The following is a 21,767-nucleotide window of genomic DNA, read 5'->3' on the forward strand; positions in this document are numbered from 1 at the left end:
AATTATTTGAACTCCTCATTTAGCACATGGTGTCTACAACATAAATTTTCATGTTGCACCATTGTAGGCTTATCCTCTCATCATCACACTTACTTCCATACTTAATGGAGGATAACCCACACTTGGTGGACATGTGCCTAGTTATATGACTTATCATGACGCTAATTCTTAGCCATTCTAGATGCATCTCAAAGGATTTTTTATATAGGCACTCCTAGTGTACTTTCATTAAATTGAATCAAATACATATTAATGTTCTGATCATACTCTTTCTAGTCTACAGTTGTGTTTGGGTTTGAGTTCTTTGTTCTTGGGTGAATTTTTCCCTAAGGAAAATTCTTACATGGTATCAGAGCTCTTGGAGAATTTCTCTTCACATAGCCATTTGAGACTATTTTCTTGCTTCAGCACCTTGGGTCAAATCTAGGGTATCATAGTCATTGGGAGTGCCTAGAGCTAGATCTGACCTTGCCATTGCATTTAGAATTTTGATTCAGTGAAAATTGACTATAAATTTGACTACCATAGGCCAAAGTTGATCATGACGCAAACCTTTTTTGCAAACTAGCACCTAGAGGCCACAATTTGCAAGTTCGGGTATTATCTATTAGATTTGCAATTTAATTTAATTCAGATCTTCATTTTAATTTTCTTTGTATTTTTCAACATTTTTGCAATTTTTGGAAGCATTTTTCAAAAAAAAATTTAGCCCAGTTGGGCATGTAGAGAAAATTTCTTTTGCACAGGTACCAGATAGTCACACTCTAGCCCTACGTAGAATATTATGATAATACTCCACATTCAAATTTCAACGAGCACATTTCCAGCATAGGCCCAATATCATCAATGGCCAATATAACACTAGAAACCAACAAACTTGCCTCTAACCACTGGTGACGACTTATTTGTTTATCACTTTGTGGCAGTGGTCTTTTAACCACCAACAAAATCATTGTTTTTACCAATGTGGAACTAAATTGTCCCCACCTACTAGCAATTTGACTTCACCAACGACATCTTTGGACTTTCCCAGCGTTGAACCAATTTTTGACATGGAGAACCTCTAGTGCTTTGCACTTTCCAGTGTCATAACATTGACCACCATAACATTTGTGGAAATCTTCCTATGATTGACGTGTGTCCAGCATGCTCGCACAGACCTTGGCACCAGCTCACTCGCTGATAGGGCTTCCACGCAGGCAAACACACATCAGTGTCCATGTGGCACTACCACCTTTGTAGGTCTCGACCCTCCACGTCAATACTGAGTCATTAGATTATATAATAGCCAACTCATATCTTGTATTGTACACGTGTCTAATTTTGTACACCTAGTCAGCAATGCATACTGCCACATCACCCATGCAACTTTTTTTTGCCGATGTCAATGAGACACAAGATTAAATTTGATGGCTATCTGATCATCATTTCTAGGCAATTTATAACTATTGTGATGGTCATTTGATAGTCAAATTTAATCTAGCAATTTCCTACCCAAACCCCTCTTCAGATGCATTTTAGATTTGGTAGTCTGACTTTGAGAGGCCATAACTCAGTCATTCAAACTCCAAATCAGGTGTGATTTTTTTTATTTTGGGTAGAATTTCCTAAAAAATTTAGTGGAGGTGTTCTTTTCTGGTTTTGGTGCAAGGGTCTATTAAAATTGTATTTTTTGGTGACTGTACCTATTTAATCCTACATTTTGCAACAATGAACACTCCATACAGGCTTATCTAGACACATTTTCAATTTTTTTTATTTTTTTTGAAAGTACATTATTTTTCATCTACTTTCTAGAACTGTAGTCAGATTATAAGGTTGTATGAACAAAAATCTCACTTTCAAAATTAGGGCTTTTTCTACATTGTATTGCTTTGGTTACTTTTTTAAATTGTTGTACATCTGAGCTACAATGCTTAGTGATAGATCTGGGCCTCAAAAGGTAGTTGTAAACAACAAAATTAGAAATCCACTTTGTACATTTTGGCATGTGGCCTATTATACATGCACTACATTTAAAGTGCCAAAAGCATCATTTTTGCAAGGGTCTTTTGATTGAGGAAAAAGGTGGGGGGGAGGTGTATTGTGTTCTTGTGTCTCTCTTTAGTGCTCTTTTACTTTTCTGCATCATGGGTTCACCTAAAGCTCCACTTCTAACTTCACGTAATTATTCTACATGGAAAGATATTGTATGGAGTAGATTAATGGAAAAATAGGTCTAAATCTTTATGTTGATGGTAGAATTCCAAAACCCACTGATGCTAAAGAACTCATTGATAGGAAAATTATAGACAATCAGGCTTTAGGAAATATCAGGAGTTGTGTACATAGCGATCTCTTCTTTCACATTGAAAGTTTCAAGGAAGCCAAACCTGCATTGGACCAACTTGAATCATTGTATGGTAAAGTGGATGAGGAAAAGGGTTTCCAGATTGAGGATGATCTACTTTTATTGGATCCATAGAACTTTGATAGAATTCAAGATTACATCAACAAAGACAATGAGTATAAGGCACCACTTAAAGATTGTGGAAATCCCATGAAGGATGAAATGTTGATTCATCACATCCTGAAGAGGCTACCTTCAGAGTATGCTTCATTTGTTTCGAGTTATAATATTCATAGGTTGACCATGGGAAGTGCTTTAAAGAAGCCTACATTTGATGCTTTTGCAAAAATGTTGATTCTTGAACAATCTCACTTGATAGATTTGGAACTTCTCATGACATCAAAGACCAAAGCATTGGTGGCTAGTGATGAGAACCAATCAATTCAATGAGGAAGAAGTTCTAACAACAACAACAACAAGTAATGGAAGCAGAAATCACAATCTAAGACACAACAATCCTCCTCACATAAAGGCAATTCTTCTTTCAACAAGAAGGGAAGTAATGAAAAGAAGTACAAACTTTTTTATCCATATCGCAAAAAGCCTAATCATGATGAACATCATTGCAAGATTAAAAGAATCGATGAGTTGGAAAACCTACTTAGAAAAAACAAAATTCATGTGCCAGGTACTTCCAAGGATTCAACTCCACCCACTTCAAATGGAAAAGGGAAAGCAGTTATCACAAATACAATTTCTTCATTGGAATTGATTCTTGACTCAAGTGCCTCCTATCATATGGGTTCTTCATAGGGAGACTTTTCTTCATTAAAGCAGTCATAGGTACTGCACATCTTTATGAGATGATACAAAAATGGAAGTTGAAGGGAAAGCACATGTGGAGATGGAAAATGGGGAATTCAAAGACGTTCTCTATGTTCCAAACCTAAGCTCTAATTTCCTCTCAATTTACTAAATCACTCACCTTGGAGATGGCAAAAAAGTTGAGTTCCTTCTAGATTTAGTAATGGTGCAAAGTCTCAAAGATGGTTCATTGGTTGCAGTGGGGAAAGTCAATCATGACAAGAGGCTTGATTCCTTCTCCCACTTTGTGCCTAAGTCTCCTTCACATACCTTGTTAACTCAATCTAATTCATAGATCAACTTATGGCATGAGTGGTTTGGCCATCTTGCCTTCTACTATCTTCAGCAACTTTTCTCAAAATACATGGTCAAAAGGTCTACCTAACATCAACTTTTCTAAGGGTGAGTGTTCATCATGTTCAGTGGATATGCATCTCGAGGAGAAGTATGATAAAGGGAAGTCCTCAAGAGCACCAGTTGTTCTTTAGTTGGTTCGCATGGTTTTAGCAGGTCCTTTTGCAATGACATCAGTCAGCTAAGGCCACTACATCCTTACTTTTGTTGATGACTTTTCTCATTACACATGGGTCTTTTTTCTTCATCACAAAAATAAAGTGGTTGATAAGCTTCAAGCCTTTAAGAGTCATGATGAATAAAAATCAAGGAAAGCCATCAAGGTTCTTTGGATGGACAATGAAAGTAGATATGTGGATAGAAGACTTAAAGACTTTTGCAAACTTGAGGGAATTGATCTTCAGAATTCACCAGCATTTAGTTTGCGCAAGACAAATGTTGCAACACTGAGGATTAGAACTCTTAAGTCCATGGCAAGTTGCATAATTAAAGCCAAGTCTCTTGATCCAACACTTGAAGTCAAAGCCATTAGCAGTGCTACTTATATACTTAACAGGTCTCCTCATAATGCCTTATATGGGAAAGCCCCTTTTGAAGCATGGTGCAGAAGAAAACTAGTTGTGAGTCACTTAAGAGTCTTTGGTTATCCAACATGGGAAAACCTATCTTCCAGGGGATGCAAGGCACCAACATCTAGGCCGTGTACTTTCATCAGATATGAAGGTAGTGCTAAGGCATATAGACTTATGGATCCTAAGACTCATATGATCTTTGTGGAGAAGGATGTTCAGTTTGAGGAAAGTTCACCCAGCTTATCCTCTAATCCTCTCCACACTTAATACATTTAGGAAACTAACAGTAACACCAATGATAGTGCTTCAATAGATTCAGATATGTGGGGTTCTATTGACAGTTATAGTGAAAGGTCATGGCATCAATATAGTCCACATGCATATATTGCCATAGTGGTAGCTCCAACACAGCAGGGTACACTTTGTCTTCCAACTCTAGTAGTAGTTGATGACTTCATAGCAGACATTTTAGGTTTGTTTGTGGAGTCACACATCGCATATTTGGGAGACAACCTTGATGATATACATCTTCTCTTTGATGAAGATGATCCTTCTACAGATGTTGTGAGGGCTCACTCTGACCCTCATGTCCATTCTCTACATGATTGATCTTTATAGGTTGACGTGATTGTCAATCCTTATGAACAGTAGTTGTCAAAGGTCTCTTTATTAGTTGAGGAGATAGATGGTCCATTGGGACAGGTTCACCAGACATCCTTACTAGATCTACATTCATTCTTTTCAGCAATTTTGGAAGGGGTGACCATCAGCATTGACACAAGGACACTTGAGTAGGTTTGAGGACCACCATACATCTTCAGGATTGTACCTTTGCCATTGTTTCTTCCCAAGGGAAGGAACATCATTCAACACTCATGGACCAACTTCTTTCTTGGAGCAGCAATCACTGGTTGGCATTCTTCATTGGGGGGGAGGGACTACCTTGTCTCTCTTCCTCTTCTTTCTTATGGGGGGGAGTTTTTCATCCTATGCGGTTTTGTTCTTCTCATTCTTCACTATTGTATATACTTGATGTATGGCATAATGGGGGGCGGGGTAGGGGTGGGGAGGTCGATCTTGATTACTCCATCCATCCATGCATCTTGTCTTTTCATTTCTCCTTTTGGGGGAGGGTTTTTCCCAAGAGGTTTTCTCTCTTTCTTTGCTTTATGAGAGATTGCATTTCATTATGTACATGGGTACCTAACATGGCCTAATAGCCAGGACCCATTTTGCATTTCATCCTAGTTTTCGTAAGCTTAAGGGCATTCCCCTAAGTTGCACTTAAGGGGGTGTTGGTGTAAATACGTATTTACTATTTACACATACTTAAGTTTACTTAGGTTAATGCATTATTTTATTATATTGCATTATTTTATTATTTATTTTATGAGACACTTAGGAATTTGTGTACTTTCTTGAGTTGTCATGTTGACAACACAAAAGTAAGCAACTATAATTCAGCACATGGTGTCTACAACACTGGAGTTTACATTATTAACTAAGTTGTCATGTAGACAACACAATTATTCGCACTCCTCATTTAGCACATGGTATCTACAACATAAATTTGTGTGCTACACCATTGTAGGCTTATCCTCTCATCATCGCACTTACTTCCATGCTTAATGGAGGATAAACCACACCTGGTGGACATATGCTTGGTTGTATGACTTATCATGATGTTGATTCCTAGGCATTCTAGATGCATCTCAAAAGCCTTTATATACAGGCACTTCTAGTGTACTTTCATTACATTGAATCAAATACATATCAATATTCTATTGTTCTCTTTCTGGTCTACAATTGTGCTTATGTTTGAGTTCTTTGTTCTTGGGTGAATTTTGCTCTAAGGAAAATTCTTATAATGACTCCAAAACAAGGAAAAACCCCAACTTTTAAATGCATGCACAATTAGATGTTGTAGATTGCTAGTTGATGATTTTGAAATGGGGTTATAATATCCCAACGGGTCAATGATTTTCTAGTTATGGTCTCCAAAAGTGGACCCATCCGAAAATATAATTTGTAAATTATCTTGAGTCTATCCTATGTAATAAAGTGTAATGAAATGATATAATATGAGGATGGTCAGCCTCAATGGTTAGGGCTTAGTGTCTACAACCTTCTCGGGTGATAAAAAATGCCTGTATACGGAGGCCCATAGGTTATCTAGGGTAGTTCTAAGTGATAGTTATAGCTCTGCCTTGTAGACTATTGTAAGGATGATGCCCATGTGAGTTTGCATATTGTAATTATGTAATTTTTCATTTGAGGGCATAATAAGAAGCACATATTTTTTTCTCTAAATTTGTGTTGTTCTCTATTTATGTTGTTTGTTGTGGTATTAAAGGGAGCATCCTTCATCAAGGTATCATAAAACCCAGGAATAAACTATCCATAAAACTTGGTTATTACACTAGGGATTCTAGAGACCATCGTAAACCATTAAACCATTAAACTTGGTTATTACGCATGGTGCTCGAGCGCGCACCACCACGCGGCCCTTTGTGGCACGCATGTTCAATGATTTTTTTTTTGGGGTAATTTTTCAATTTTTTTGTAATTTTTTGAATTTTGACTCTAAAATTCTAACTCTAACAAAAATTTATCCTCCTAACTCTCAAAATGTGAGTCTAGGAGTCGAAAAAAAGCAGGGGGTCCCCATTCCTAGTGAGGAATGGGGCATGTGTTGTGGACACCACAACAATAAGGAAGGCCTATAGGCTGTCTACGATAGTTTTGGGTGATAGTCACAACTCTATCTTGCAGACTATTGTAAGGATGACACCCATATTACTTTGCATGTCGTAATTTTATATTTTCACATTTGTGAAAAATATAAGAAGCCCATATTTTTTTCTCTCATTTTGTTTTGTTCTCTATTTTTACTATTTGTTGTAGAATTAAGGGGAACACCCTTCATCAAGTGGTATGAGAGTAAGAGTTCTTGAGTGTGTAAACACGTCATTGACTAGGAAGCAATTTGCACCATGAATATGGTTTGGGCTAAATGTGTGGATAAATCATCGATTGTGAGGTAGCTTGCACTAGGGTCTTAGTAGAAACATGAAAATGCATCCATAAAGAGAGAACAATGGAAGAGTTGTAGGTGTTACACCTAAGGGTTTTAGAGCCCTCTAGAGATAGATGCACATATTGGAAGAACAAATGTATAGAGAAATAAATCTTTCTATAAGAGATGAAAGTGATGATGAAGGAGAAGAAAAGTAAAATGTTGAAGAGGAATTTTTTAACCCAAAAGAAGAGAGGCTTTTTAGTGCCATTCCCAAGATTGGAAAAAGACCTAAGTTTGAGGTCCTCACTTTTTGGAAAATCTTAACTCAAAGGAATTGATCAATTGGATTAGTGAATTGGAAGAATAGTTTGAGTATGAAGATATTGATGATACAAATAGGGTCAATTTTCAAAGGACAAACTAAACGTTCATGCAAAGATTTGGTGGGAGGAGATTTCATTGTAGTGAAATAGAACAGGGAAGGACAAAATCACAAGATGGGACCAACTAATAGATAAATTGAAATGATAGGTCATCCCATGGATTATGAGATTGATCTATTGAAGAAGATGCAAGGGTTGAAGCAAGCGAGAAGATCTATTCAAGAGTATACCAAAGAGTTCTACCAATTTCTCATTAAAATCGACCATGTGGAAGTTGATAAGGAGAAAATTTCACAATATCTTAATGGGTTGAGGCCAAGAATTCATGAGGAGATGAGTCTGGTTTGAATGACCAGTATTGAGGAGGCGTACTAGTTTTCCCTAAGAGTTGGGAAAAGCTAAACAAAAAGTTTGATAACGAAAATAGTGGTAGAGGTTGTGATGGAAGATCTGGTAGGAAGTTTTATAGAGGCCAAAATGAGGGTCTAAAGAACAAGGATGAGGCTAGAAGTAGCAGTTAGAACTAAAGGGGAAATAACTTGAATCATTTCCATGATCAAAACAATAGAGATCAGAGAGGAAGAGGAAGGTGGAAAGGATCTAGAAGAGGATGCTTCCATGAGAAATGTTTTCACTGAAGAGAAGAAGGGCATAGAGAATTTCAGTGTTCCCAACACCAAGGAAGGACCGGTAGAGGAATTGAAGGCCAGACCAAAGTAGCACATGTTGATGAAGATGCCAAATCATCACATTTAGAAGATGCCGGAAGAGGAGAAATCTTAGTTAACATAAGAGTCTTGTTCTATCATGAGAATGAACTTGATCAAAGGAGGATTTTGTTTCACACAAGGTGCAAATGTGAAGATAAGTATTGTGATGTGATCATTAATGGTGGAAGCACTAAAAATATGGTATCAGAAAAGATTGCAATGAAGCTACATCTTAAGAGGAAAAAACACCTGTGTCCATATCATATTTTCTGGTTGCAAGATGACCACAAGGTCATGGTCAACAAGCAGTTCCTAGCAAGGTATATTTTAGTGGCTAATATTTTCAAATTGGCTAATTTTAGAACTTTTTGGCTAGTAATTTGGCTGATAACTTAAGATTTGATACAACCTAAATTGCCATAGTTTTATAAAATTTAGTTCTAGAATATTTAAAATCGCTCAATAATTTATTTTATTGAAAAAATTAAATTTAGCTATTCACATTAATATTCGTTACATGATTAGATTTGAGTCACATAAATATAATATAATTATCATAATTATTAGTTACTTTAGCAATATATCCCCAATATTTAGCTTTCACTATTGATTTAATGATCCTCATAATATTCCACAAGGTAATTGATTTGTAATATTCCATGGTGATTAATAAATTTTCTATTATTATTGAGATTCGTCAAGGTTTTATAGAAAAAAAAAAATGATTCGAAAATAATCGCCAATATTAATCATATTTAGAATAAAAACTTGAGAAATTTTCCAATAGAAATAATTTTTTTTTTTAAAACAATGAAAGCTTTGCCAATATTTTATATCCTTTTTTGGAGGCAACTTTCTTAAAGTTTACCCTAGTTCCTAGTGAAGTTCAAGATTGGAAGCTATCAAGATGAGGTTCTTTGTGACATCATACCTATGGACATATATGATATGTTGTTAGGTAGGTCGTGGTAGTTTGATGGTTGTGCAAATACCCACACTCTGAAAAACGATGGAGAGAAACATAAGCTAAAGCCATTGAAGGATAAGGGAGAAAAGTTATGAAATGGTGCTATGTTTTATTGATGGAAAGAAGTTTCTCAAGGGTATGAGGCATGATCATATGTTTTTTTCTCTAATTCAAAAAGATCATAAGGAAGAAGTAGAGGAGGTATTTGCAAAGGTTGTATATTTTTTAGAAGAGTTTCTAGATATTGTGTTAGATAATGTACTTGATGGATTTACCCTAGTGAGGAATATCAATCACCAAATGGACTTGATTCTAGGAGCCATTTTTACAAACAAGGGAGCACACAAAATGAGACCAACAGAAAGTGAAGAGTTGAACAAACAAGTTTATGAGTTGTTGCAGAAGGGGTTGATTCTAGAAACACCGAGTCCATGTGTTCTAGTAGTAGTATTAGCACCTAAGAAGAATGAAAAATGGAGGTTGTGTATAGATTCTCAAGCTATCAATAAGATCACAATCAAGTATAGATTTCTATTATTGCAGATGGATGATATTATAGACTATTTGAGTGTAGCTATGTATTTCACAAAGATAGATCTAAAGAGTGGGTACCATTATATTTTCATCAGAGAAGAAGATGAGTAGAATACTACCTTCAAGACTAGGGAAGGATTGTACAAGTAGTTAGTTATGCCTTTTGGGCTAACCAATGCACCGAGCAATTTCATAAGAGTCATGAATGAGGCATTGGAGGAGTTTTTGGGTAAGTTTGTCATTATTTACCTAGATGATATTTTAATCTTTAGTAAGATATTGGAGGATCATTTGATGCAAATTCATAAGGTCTTTGATAAGTTGGGGGAGGAAAAGATGCTAATAAATTTGAAGAGGTGTAGTCTCCTGAAGGGGTTGGTATACCTAGGATTTGTAGTTTCAACAGAAGGTCTAAAAATAGACCTTGAGAAAGTGAAGGCTATCCTTGAATGACTTACTCTAAGGAGTGTGATCAAAGTAAGATCTTTTCGTAGACTAGCCAGTTTTTAGGTGAAGTTTATAAGAGGTTGAAATAGTATTTGTGAACCTTTGATTGAAACCATGAGAGGAGATAGGAAAGAATTTAAGTGGACTTTAGGAGCATATAAGAATATTAATCCTTTGAAACTAAAAATTATATAATAATATATTTTAGCACTTCCAAATTTTAATAAGGTGTTTCAAGTAGACTATGATGCTAGTGGTACCACAATAGGAGCTATGCTAAGCCAAGAAGGTAGACCTGTTGCTTATTTTATTGAGAAATTGAATAATGCCAAAAGAAAGTATTATGTTTATGATCAAGAATTTTATGTTTTAGTTCAAGCATTGAAGAAGTGGAGATGTTAAATTATTCCTATGGAGTTTGTTTTGTATATTGATCATCAAGCTTTGCAATATTTGAATAGTCAAGGAAAATTGAATCAAAGGAATTTAAAGTGGGTTGAGTTTTTTTAGAGTTATACATTTTTTTTGAGACATACGAGTGGGAAGTCTAATGAAGTTTTAGAGGCTCTTTGTAGAAGATAAGTTTTTTTTATAGAAATATAGGTTGAGGTGGTTGGGTTCAAAGAACTCAAGAATTTGTATCTAAAGGATCTTGGTTTTCGTAAGGCTCAGAAAGCTTGTACAGAAGTTGTTACACTTAATAGGATAAAGTGATTGGATTTCATAAGCAAACATGGTATACTATTCAAGGGAATTCATTTGTGTGTTCCCAAAAGTTCTACGAGAAAGAATCTAATCAAGGAGAAGCATAGTGAAGGATTGGTTGGACACTTTGGTAGAGACAAAACCATTGCTTTGGTTGATAAGAATTATTATTGGCCACAATTGCAGCAAGATGTGAAGAATTTTATATAGTGTTACAGAGTATGTTATATGGTGAAAGTAGTGAAGGAAAATATGGGGTTATATCATCCATTACCTATACTTGAGAAGCTATGGGAATATGTTAGCATGAATTTTGTTCTTGGTTTACCGAGGACACAACAGGGGCATGATTTGATATTTGTGGTGGTTGCAAATTTTTTAAAACAACACATTCTACTCCTTGCAAGAAGACAAGTGATGTTGTTCATGTGGCCGAGTTTTTTTAAGAGAAGTGGTAAGACTACATGGTCTGCCAAACAATACTTTGTGAAATAAAATTTTGGATATTTCTGGTGTACTTTGTGAAATAAATTTAAGACAAATTTGAATTTTAGTTCATCCCATCATCCACAAACTAATGGAAAAATAGAAGTTGTAAAATGAAGTTTGAGAAATTTGCCAAGATTCTTTCTTGAAGATAAACCAAAAGGTTGGGATCTTATTTTACCATAGACATAATTTGCACATAATAATTCTATCAATAGTACTACTGGTAAATCACCATTCCAAACTATATATGGGAAAAGACCCAGAAATATTTATGAATTGAGGTAGTTAGATGAAGGAGATATAAGTAGTGTTGAAGCAGAATATCTTGTTTGCATAGGTATTAAGGAGAAAAGTTAACCATTGCATACTATTATGACTATTCTTTGCAAACTTAAATTATAATTGGAATGATCTCTAACCTCGTGCAAGACTTATATAGGGGCATCTTCAATATGTCTCTGAGATAAGAGGAAGCACTCTTAGTGAAATGAGGAAAATGATAATAAATAACATGAAATCATCATACAAATATACGTCATAAGCCTGGGTTGGGGATGAAGTAATTAAATGTGATAAACAATGATTTTCAAGGATATAGACAACTATACCAAGATTCATCAAGGAAGACTAGAAAGGTCGAGATGAAGAGTTTGGGCTAGATAGAAATATGATATGCATTCAAGTTAAGCCCCTCATAATGCTTCTCCTATCCACAAGATGCCAAGACTTGCATTAGATAGAGACATGATTTGCATTCAAGTTGCTCAGTAGTTTCAAACACCAACAAACTGTTCAATAGGCTCGGTAGCTATACACAATCTAAATAAGTGTGTGTCACTAATAACAAACTTGACTAATATGTCAACAATCTCCCCCTTTGCAATTAGTGACAAAAACACTTATTAGTCAAAATTGAATACCTTGTATTCATCACCATGTAGCCTAAGAAGCAATTGATCTAGGTACTTGGTGAAGCGAAATATTTCGAACTGTGTTTTATGTATAGTGGATTTAAGCAACATTTTTTACCATATTTTATGTTTAGTGGTTTCGAGAAACATTTTGGACCATGTTTTATGTTTAGTGGATACAAGTAGTAATTTACTGTACAATATGTTACGGTGAAAAATGGCTAACAAATTTTGTAGCATTTTGCACCTTAGATGGTATCCCTTGCTGGTTATAAACATAATTTTCTCCACTTGGTAAGAAGATGTTGATGTTACATATAATAATACGCCCTTGAATCATATATAGCCATACTTTTTAAAATATATTGTAGCATAAATACATGTGCAATGCGTTATAAGTGGAGATGTGCATGATACGACCTATCAACTAGGCAAGTTTTAATCACATGTTCACTAAAGGTGGATGATCCTCTATTGTACAAAAAGTATGTGCAACGGGTGAAGAAATGAGACGATGATAATGTGATAGGATAAGTAGGTGGGTCTCACACACAAAGAGGTATAATATTACAACTAAATCCTACTTAATTGGATCTCTCCCACACCATGTGATAAAATGAAATGTAAACTCCTATGTGTCTACACGAGAAATAATATATAAATGCATTATCCTAAGTAAACTTAATTAAAGTGTAATTAGAAATATTTAATTACACCAAAAAATATAATATAAATCCTACCTTGAATGCACCATGAAAATAACTTTACTAAATCATTAATTAATTTATATTTTGTCAGTACGTTTGGGATTAAAATTAATAATTTTGTAAGTTTGAAAACCCTCACACACATCATATGCATGGTTTAAATATTTATCTTTTCAAAATTAGGTAGCATAGTATATTATTTGCGTTCTTAGATCCACCTCTTGTTTGTATTTACTTTGCTAGCTAGTTTCTAGTTTACAATATCCATAAGTTTTGAGATAGTTAAAATTCTTGATTTGAGGACAATTTTTATACTATTTTACCATTATTCACACAATGCAAATGTTTCTAAGTGTTTACCATGAGATTAACCCTTTAAAAATCTAATAAGACAACTAAATAGTTTATGAAAGAGTTTGGCCAGTGTTTCTCAATATCTACAAAATTTATAACCCTCCTTAAAGAAGGAAAATTAATGCTCAAGTCTGTTGCACATGAAATGTCAAATGAACTAAAAATATATTAATCTATTATAGTTTTGTTTAATTACCTCCCTTGTGTTGGATATACATAGTAGTATAGATATAATTAAATAGTGAGAAAGAGGCAGAAGGTATTAAATAGTTTTGTTTAATTACCTCCCTTTTGTTGGATATATATAGCAGTATAGATATAATTAAAAAAGAGGGAGAAGGTATTGAAAAAAATTGGACCATACAACGGCGTATATGTCGTAGGCAGTCTATTAATGCGTGATGAATGTGGGAACAACTCCAGCCACGCGTGTTCCTCCTTCCATCGCCTCGGGAGAGGCGAAAAATGTTTCGGACAACTCCCGCATCGCCTTCCAAGCAAAAGGAAAAGATAAGAGATGAAAAATACATTCAAACCGAGCATAGCAGGCAAACAAACCGCCGTTGGCAAACAAACCGAGCATAGCAGGCAAACAAGAACGAGCCACACAGGCCATTGTGAGCATGAACAATAAACCCCATGCTGTCCAATGACACTAATAACCTAGCATGAATAACCCCGCATCTCCATTTGCATATAATTTTACTCATTTCCACTCATCTGTGCCTTGACAAGGATCATACCTCCATCTCCGCACCAGTGGTCTAGTGGTAGAATAGTACCCTGCCACGGTACAGACCCGGGTTCGATTCCCGGCTGGTGCACTTCCGATTTTGTGCTCAACAAACAGCGCCCTTGCTCCTCTCCTTCTTCCTGCTTTCCTTTCCTCTGTTACCTAGAGCTCATTTTCAGATTCTCATTTCGTCATATCAATTTCTCGCTCCTCCACTGCGCGCCAACTACCCACTCTCATTTAGTTTCCTTCTCATGATATGATTTCAACTAGAACTTATGCATTATGGAGGGAAGTATGATATGATCTATTGTTGGCATTTTCCCATTGTTTTTATTCTAAATTATGGCTAGGAATTTGATGGAAACCTTTGCTTTTCAAGCAGACTAAATATGTTAAAATGGCATATCATGATCAATTTTCTTTGTATATCTATATATTTATTCACTTGAGGTGATACATCAATGGTAAGTAAATGTTCACTACCTCCCTTGTATGAAATTCATTTTCTTCATGTCCGTGTGTACGGCTTCTGAGTGGGAGAGGTGAAGAGTCGGTTTAAATATTTGATGGCTTTGGATAATAAAATAATAATGATAAAGTGATATGCTCATAAAACAGTAGAATATAGGGTTCAAAAGTCATTTTAAATAATAAAGAAATAAGATGAATAAATATATTTTAAAATGTTAAAGAAGTATTAAGTGTGACCATTAAATAAAGCTAGTCCCATCTTAATAAAAGAAGCCACTTTAACGAAGAAAAGATAAATATGTATTATTTTAATTGAATAATAGAAGAATATTTTTATATTTATATAAAGTCTAAATAAAATATAATAAACAAATATCTATAATATTTTATTAGCAATTGTTAAATTGAAATAATGGGAGTTGTATGTCAAAATTTAGATAGAAATCAGAAAATGGTGCTCTGATCGAACTTACCTACAAAAAACTAGGGCAAAATTAATCTGACAACGAAAAAAGCGGAATGGGAATTACTTTGCAAAAACTAAGTATGGAGTTTCCATCCCGACAAATAACTCCTTCAGGCAACGCACGAAAGAAAGGAGCCTAAATCGCCATAACCATGCACAAACACAAATCTATGAAACTTGAATCCACCAGCATAAATTCTTCTCATTATTTAAGTATGCTGGAAAGAGAAAACACAAAAGAAAACCAGACTGAAGCAAGCAAAAAAAAATAGAGTAGATTATGCAATCAAACCCCCCTAAGCCCTCCGAATGCATTAAGGCTGACCAAGAAAAACAAGGCAGTTGGGTCTTAGCCCAGAACAAAAAGAAGCGGCGTAGGAATATGATAACCAAAAAGAGCTCCCCAATTAGATCTGCTAAAAGTCGGAGCAAAAATAGAGCTCACAATAGCTATCCCCCCCCTACAACCCATCCATTTCAACCAGAACCGAACTTGCACAGTCCCACATGTTCTCCCCCTGAAGAAGATTTCAGAAGCAAATAACACCCCATTAGCCCCAATTAGATCTGCTAAAAATTGGAGCAAAAAGAGAGCTCACAATAGCCATCCTCCCCTGCAATCCATCCATTTCAACCAAAATCGAGTTTGCACAGTCCCACGGGTTCTCCCCCTGAAGAAAATTTAAAAAGAAAATAACACCCCATTACCCCCTAACCCTAAATCAATAACTTGTAACTGAAACCCTTAATAAACAAGAGCTATCTTTCAAACTCAAGTCCCTTCCTACCATGTAATATGCAATGCCTAAGTGGAATCAAAATAACACAAACCTTACATAAATGTACATACATCCAACCAAATGAAATTCAGTTTCTTCATGTCATTGTTTATGGCTTCTATTGTTGGAGTGGCAGAGGCGAAGAATTGGTTCAAATATTTGATGGCTTTTGATAATAAAATAATAATTATAAAGTGTTATGCTCACAAAATAGTAGAATATAGGGTTAAAAAGTCATTTTAAATAATAAACAAATAAGATGAATAAATATATTTTAAAATGTTAAATAAATATTAGCTGTGACCAGTAAATAAAGCTAGTCCATTTTAATAAAAGAAGTCATTTTAATGAAGATAAGATAAATATATATTATTTAAATTGAATAATAATAAAATATTTTTTTATTTATATAAAGTATAAATAAAATGTAATAAATAAATATCTATAATATTTTATTAGTAGTTGTTGAATTGAAATAATGGGAGTTGTATGTCAAAAATTAGATAGAAATTTAAAAATGGTGTTGCAATCGAACTTACCTACAAAAAAGGTAGGGAAGAATTAATCTGAAAATTAAAATCTAGAATGGAAATTACTTTGCAAAAACTAATTATGTCGCTTCCCTCCCAACAAACAACTCCTTCGAGATACTAGCAACAGAACTACTGGAATAACGCACGGAAGAAAAGAGCCTAAATTGCCATAACCATGCACAAACACAGATTCGTGAAGCTCAAATCCACCAGCAAAAATTTGTTGCATTAACAAAGTATGCAGAAAGAGAAAATAGAAAAGTAAACCAGAATGAAGCAAGAAAAAAAAATAGAGCGGATTGTGCAATCAAACACCCCAATTCCCTCTGAATGTATTAAGGAAGACCAAGAAAGACAAGGCAATTGGGTCTTAGCCCAAAATAGTAAGGAGCGACGCAGGAATATGAAAACCAAGAAGATCTCCCCAATTAGATCTGCTAAAAAATGGAGCAAAAGGGTGCTCACAATAGCCACCCTGCCCTAAAATCCATCCATCTCAACCAAAATTGATCTTGTATAGTCCCACAGGTTCTCCCCCCAAAGAAAATTTCAGAAACAAATAACACCCCATTAGCCCCTAACCCTAAATTAGAAGATTTCCTCAAAACCAAAGTCTTTCCCCCTTAGCTTAACCCTAGGTCACTTCTCCCATTCAAAACTCTAGATTCTAACTAGAGATCTATTCCTATTTCCTTTAGGAAGGATCATATGGCATTTGACACTGTAATAATCAACAATCCTCATTCATAAAGTAGATGGGATAAGTGTGAAAAATTGGGCGTCATTTCTCTCTAGACTGAACCAAAAGGAAAATACACCAATCTCCACAAATGGCTATATGACTTCTACGGGGAACAAGTTAGTATAACTATCGTATCTAAAAAATTAATTTATGTACACTACAAATCTTTAGATATTAGATATTGTCTTATGTCTAGACCTTTCTATTTTTATAAGGGGTATAGCATAATTGCTATAATTTTTTGTCAAATGGAGTTTGAATGTAAATGAAGATCATTTTAAAAATTTAACAAAACTAACATGGATAGAAATAAAAAAATTCTAGTCGAAATCATAAATATACACACCCTAATGAAAATTGGATCATCAATAGAAAGCTTCCTAGGAATAGATGCAAACTATGAATCCTCTAACCATATCAGGCCTATCGAATATATCTCTAATAAATTACTAAAGGGAATGTCATACTATGGGTCATTCATGTTTTTGGCTAGTAGCTCATGGCCATCTACTCCTATATTAGCTAGCTTATCCGCTTCTCTATTGCCTTGTGAATGTGTTGAATTTTGATATGTGTTATGATTATTTATAAAAGTACTTATTTTTATTCCATAAGGCCTTCTTGCTAGCTATCAATGTAGGGCCATAAACATTAATCATAATGAATTGTAGATCATCTTTGTAACTTTTGATTCCACACCACCCCCCCCCCCCCCCAATCCAATTATTGTTTACTGACATTCCACTGCATCCCATTTTCCTAGGATCCTAGATGATACCTATGCCACCTAAAGCACCCTCAGATTCTATTAGATCATTTTTCCATACCCTAGGTTTTCTTCTTAACCTTTCTCCCTTTGTCTTATTTAGTTTTATCTCTTGTATTAAAATTAATTTGGATTCACATAAGGTTAGGATGTGTTTTAGAAGACGCCTTTGTTGGGCATTAAGTCCCCTAACATTCCATGTAGTTAACTTCATTTCTTTGAAGGGAAGATCTTCCCCTTCCCATCTTCTAATACTTCATGAATCTTTTTTTGGTTACCTACTTTACTTGTTTTTTGCTCTCAATTCTACTAGCATTTCCTTCCTCTCTCTTTTTTTCATGTACCACAGCGAGGAGCTCCTATACCTTCCATATTGTAAGTTAATTCTAATGAATCTATATTATTCTTGGCATTGTTGAGGATGGGTTCAATTGATTCATTATTTGGATATCTTTCTTCTTCTCTTATCTCCTTGAATATATGATCACTTAAATTTTTTCTCTTGTGTAGTATGTGTTTCTTTAATCTTTATATTATTATTTTTGTTATTTTCTATGTTTGCACTTTGATTATGATAAGGATTTTCTTCCACGTCAAACTCTTCCTAAAATTCTTCAAACCTGGCTACAAGGTTTCTCATTTGGTTTTCTATATTAGAATCATTATCTATTTCCAACACATTCTTATTAATGTAAGTTTCTACTTCCAAAGGGATGCAATTCAAACTTTGATATTTTCCTTCATTTTGAACTTCATCAAGGTTTGTATTTTCGAATGGATCTTTCCCATCCTAAGGCATTTTCCAAAAATTTAGGATTTCTTTCTGAGCTCTTTTGTTCTTTTTCTAAATGTGATATGTTCACATTGTATATTTGATCTTATGAGGAGAGGATTGCATTCATGAATGGAATAATTATGATGCAGGAGCATCTAGAGGTATAAGGGCAATCCTGTGTCACCCCAAAAAAAAAAAAAAAAATGTACTTAGACTTAGTTTCTGTTTTATGTCTTTACATTTTTGGATACCCATTTGGCTCAAATAAAGGTTCCAACTCTCATAGTTCAACTATCAGTGCGTTTGAAAATCTCAAAAAAAATAGGAGCATGTATTTGGGCCATCATTTCGGTAAACTAGAAGGTGTGAATTGGCCAGATGAATGTAATCATGATTTAGAGAATTCTAGAAAAAGAATCAGGTCAATAGGCCCCACGGTTTGAAAGTTATTGCAGTTTTTCGAGTTTTGGAGACCTCCTAAGAATGCTTCAAAGTCAGGTTTGGGGCATTAAATGACCTCGAAAAGGGTAAAAAAATGGGGGACGAGTGAAGCTTATCCATAGGGCTATAGAGCGCTTCGAGAGCTTTCTGAAAATGTAAACGGTTCGTTAATCGGAGCTACAGTTCAAAAGTTATGCCTCCTCGAAGTTCGGCTACCGTTTCTGGATTCTTCTAGATTTGCACCGACTTCTAACGCAGCTTCTGGAACCTTCTATTTTGTCGGTGGATGCCTACTAGCACTTTCTAGAATGTACTCCTAGTCCTTAACCCTCCGGGGTCTATCTAAGGAGATTTCTAGCATTGTAAAATGTAGTTCAGATTGGAGCTTGAGAGGAGGTGCTAAAAGGAGAAATATTCTCCAGATTTATGCTATTGTAAGCCTGTAGGGCATGTTTTGAAGTTTATTTTCTCTACACTATTTGTACTAGCTTATTTTCTCAGTTAATATAATTTCCCTTTTCTATTGTGTCCATTCTTTTGTTGGGTTGTGTTCCCATCAAGTGGTATCAGAGCAGGTTTTCCTGAGTGTGTAGACAGAGTGCCGACTGTGAGGCAGTTTGCACTAGGACTGTGTGGTTGTGGGTTCGAGTTAGAAGATGCCTCCATGAAGAGAGCATACTGGAAGGGCCAGAGCTATTGATCCTGAGGAGTTTAGAGCCCTCCAAAGACAGGTACAAGCATTGCAAGAGGAGCTTCGTAGAGGAGCAAATGTTGCCGCAGATGACAATAGTGAGGATGACAATGAAGAGGAAGTAATGGAAGTTGACGGGGAAGTTCTGAATCCTGTAGAGGAAAGGCTTTTTAGGGCCATTACTAAGTTTGGGAAAAGACCTACAATTGAAGTGGGTATATTTTCAGGAAATTTGAAACCAGATGAGTTGATCGATTGGATCAATGAACTGGAAGAATACTTTGAGTATGAGGATATAAGGGACCCAGATAGGGTTAAGTTTGCAAAGGCCAAACTGAAAGGCCATGCCAAAATCTGGTGGCAAGAGATTCAACTGGAAAGACTTAGAAGAGGAAAGGAGAAGATCACAAGATGGGATTGCATGGGATGGCATGCAGAAGCAAATAAGGAGAAGGTTGCTCGTTATATCAGTGGGTTGCGACCTAGCATCTAGGAGGAATTAAGTCTGGTAAGAATGACCAGCATTGAAGAAGCATACCAGTTTGCCCTACGAGTTGAAGAGAAGTTGAATAAAAGGTTTGAAGGAAGACAAAGAGGGCGCGGTCAAGGAGGAAGGGGAAGTGGTAGATCATCTGGAGGCCGCAATGAAACCCAAAAGAAAAATGAAGATGTGGGTACTAGCAGAAACCAGAGGAATGAGGGTTTCAACCGCTCCCATGATCAAGACTTTGGAAATCAAAGAGGAAGAGGTAGAGGACGTGGACAAGGAAGAGGAGGCTTCTATGGTACCTGTTTCCATTGCAATGAAGAAGATCATCATGCCTTTGAATGCCCTCAACGACAAGGAAGGATGGATAGGAGAGCTGAGGGCCAAGCTAGGGTTGCTCATGTGGATGAGGATGCACAATCATCACATTCAGAGGATGCAGAAAGAGGAGAGACCTTGGTAAATGAAAGAGTCCTACTAAGTGGTGAGAATGAACCAGGACAACGGAGGAGTTTGTTTCGTACCAGATGCAAATGTGAGGATAAATGTTGTGATGTGATCATTGATGGTGGTAGCACTAATAACTTGGTATCAAAAGAGATGGTCTCTAAGCTGAAGCTCAAGATGGAGAAACATCCCCAGCCCTATCGGATTTCTTGGGTAAAAGATGATCATAAGGTCCTGGTAAGTGAACAATGTTTAGTAAAATTCAAAATTGGGATTTACCATGATGAAGTTCTCTATGATGTTATTTCGATGGATGTTTGCCATCTATTGTTGGGTAGACCATGGCAGTTTGATAGACATGCAATACATCATGGACATGCAAACACATACTCTCTAACAAAGGATGGAGTTCGCCACAAATTGAAGCCCATGAAAAAGGAAGGTGAAAAGGTATGTAGCAGTGCTAGGATTTGTCTTGTTGATGGAAGGAAGTTTTTAGATGGCATGAAACATCAGCGTATGTGCTATGCTTTGATTCCTAGGAAAGATAAAGAAGGTAGTAGTGAAATACCATTTGAAGTTTCAAATTTACTAGGGGAATTTGGAGATATTATCTCTGATAATGTTCTAGATGGATTGCCACTAGTAAGGCAAATTAGTCATCAGATAGATCTGATTCCAGAAGCTAGTTTCCCTAACAAGGCTGCTCACAGGATGACTCCTACTGAAACAGAGGAGCTAAATAGACAGGTTCAGGAGCTATTTTGGAAGGGCTTGATTCGAGAGAGCCTGAGTCCATGTGCAGTACCTACAGTACTTGCACCAAAGAAGGATGGAGAGTGGAGGATGTGTACAGATTCTTGAGCTATAAATAGGATAACCATCAAGTACCGGTTTCCTTTACCAAGGATGGATGATCTTATGGACTGCTTGAGTGGAGCTGAGTACTTCACAAAGATAGATATGAAGAGTGGCTATCATCAGATACGGATTCGAGAAGGAGATGAGTGGAAAACAGCCTTCAAGACCAAGGAGGGTCTTTATGAGTGGTTAGTCATGCCCTTTGGATTGACGAATGCCCCAAGCAC

General features: G+C 35.8%; 1 non-coding gene across 1 annotated transcript; it reads left to right on the forward strand.

Annotated features, from left to right (window-relative positions):
• The first annotated feature begins 14,098 nt into the window (after window positions 1-14,098).
• TRNAG-GCC (transfer RNA glycine (anticodon GCC)) lies at window positions 14,099-14,169 on the forward strand. The gene has a single exon. It is a non-coding gene; the product is annotated as a tRNA-Gly (tRNA).
• The last annotated feature ends 7,598 nt before the right edge of the window (window positions 14,170-21,767 follow it).

The sequence above is a fragment of the Cupressus sempervirens genome, chromosome 10 (genome assembly GCF_028749045.1).
Source record: "Cupressus sempervirens isolate cs-2001-9-10 chromosome 10, ASM2874904v1, whole genome shotgun sequence".
In the NCBI taxonomy this organism is placed as follows: domain Eukaryota; kingdom Viridiplantae; phylum Streptophyta; class Pinopsida; order Cupressales; family Cupressaceae; genus Cupressus; species Cupressus sempervirens.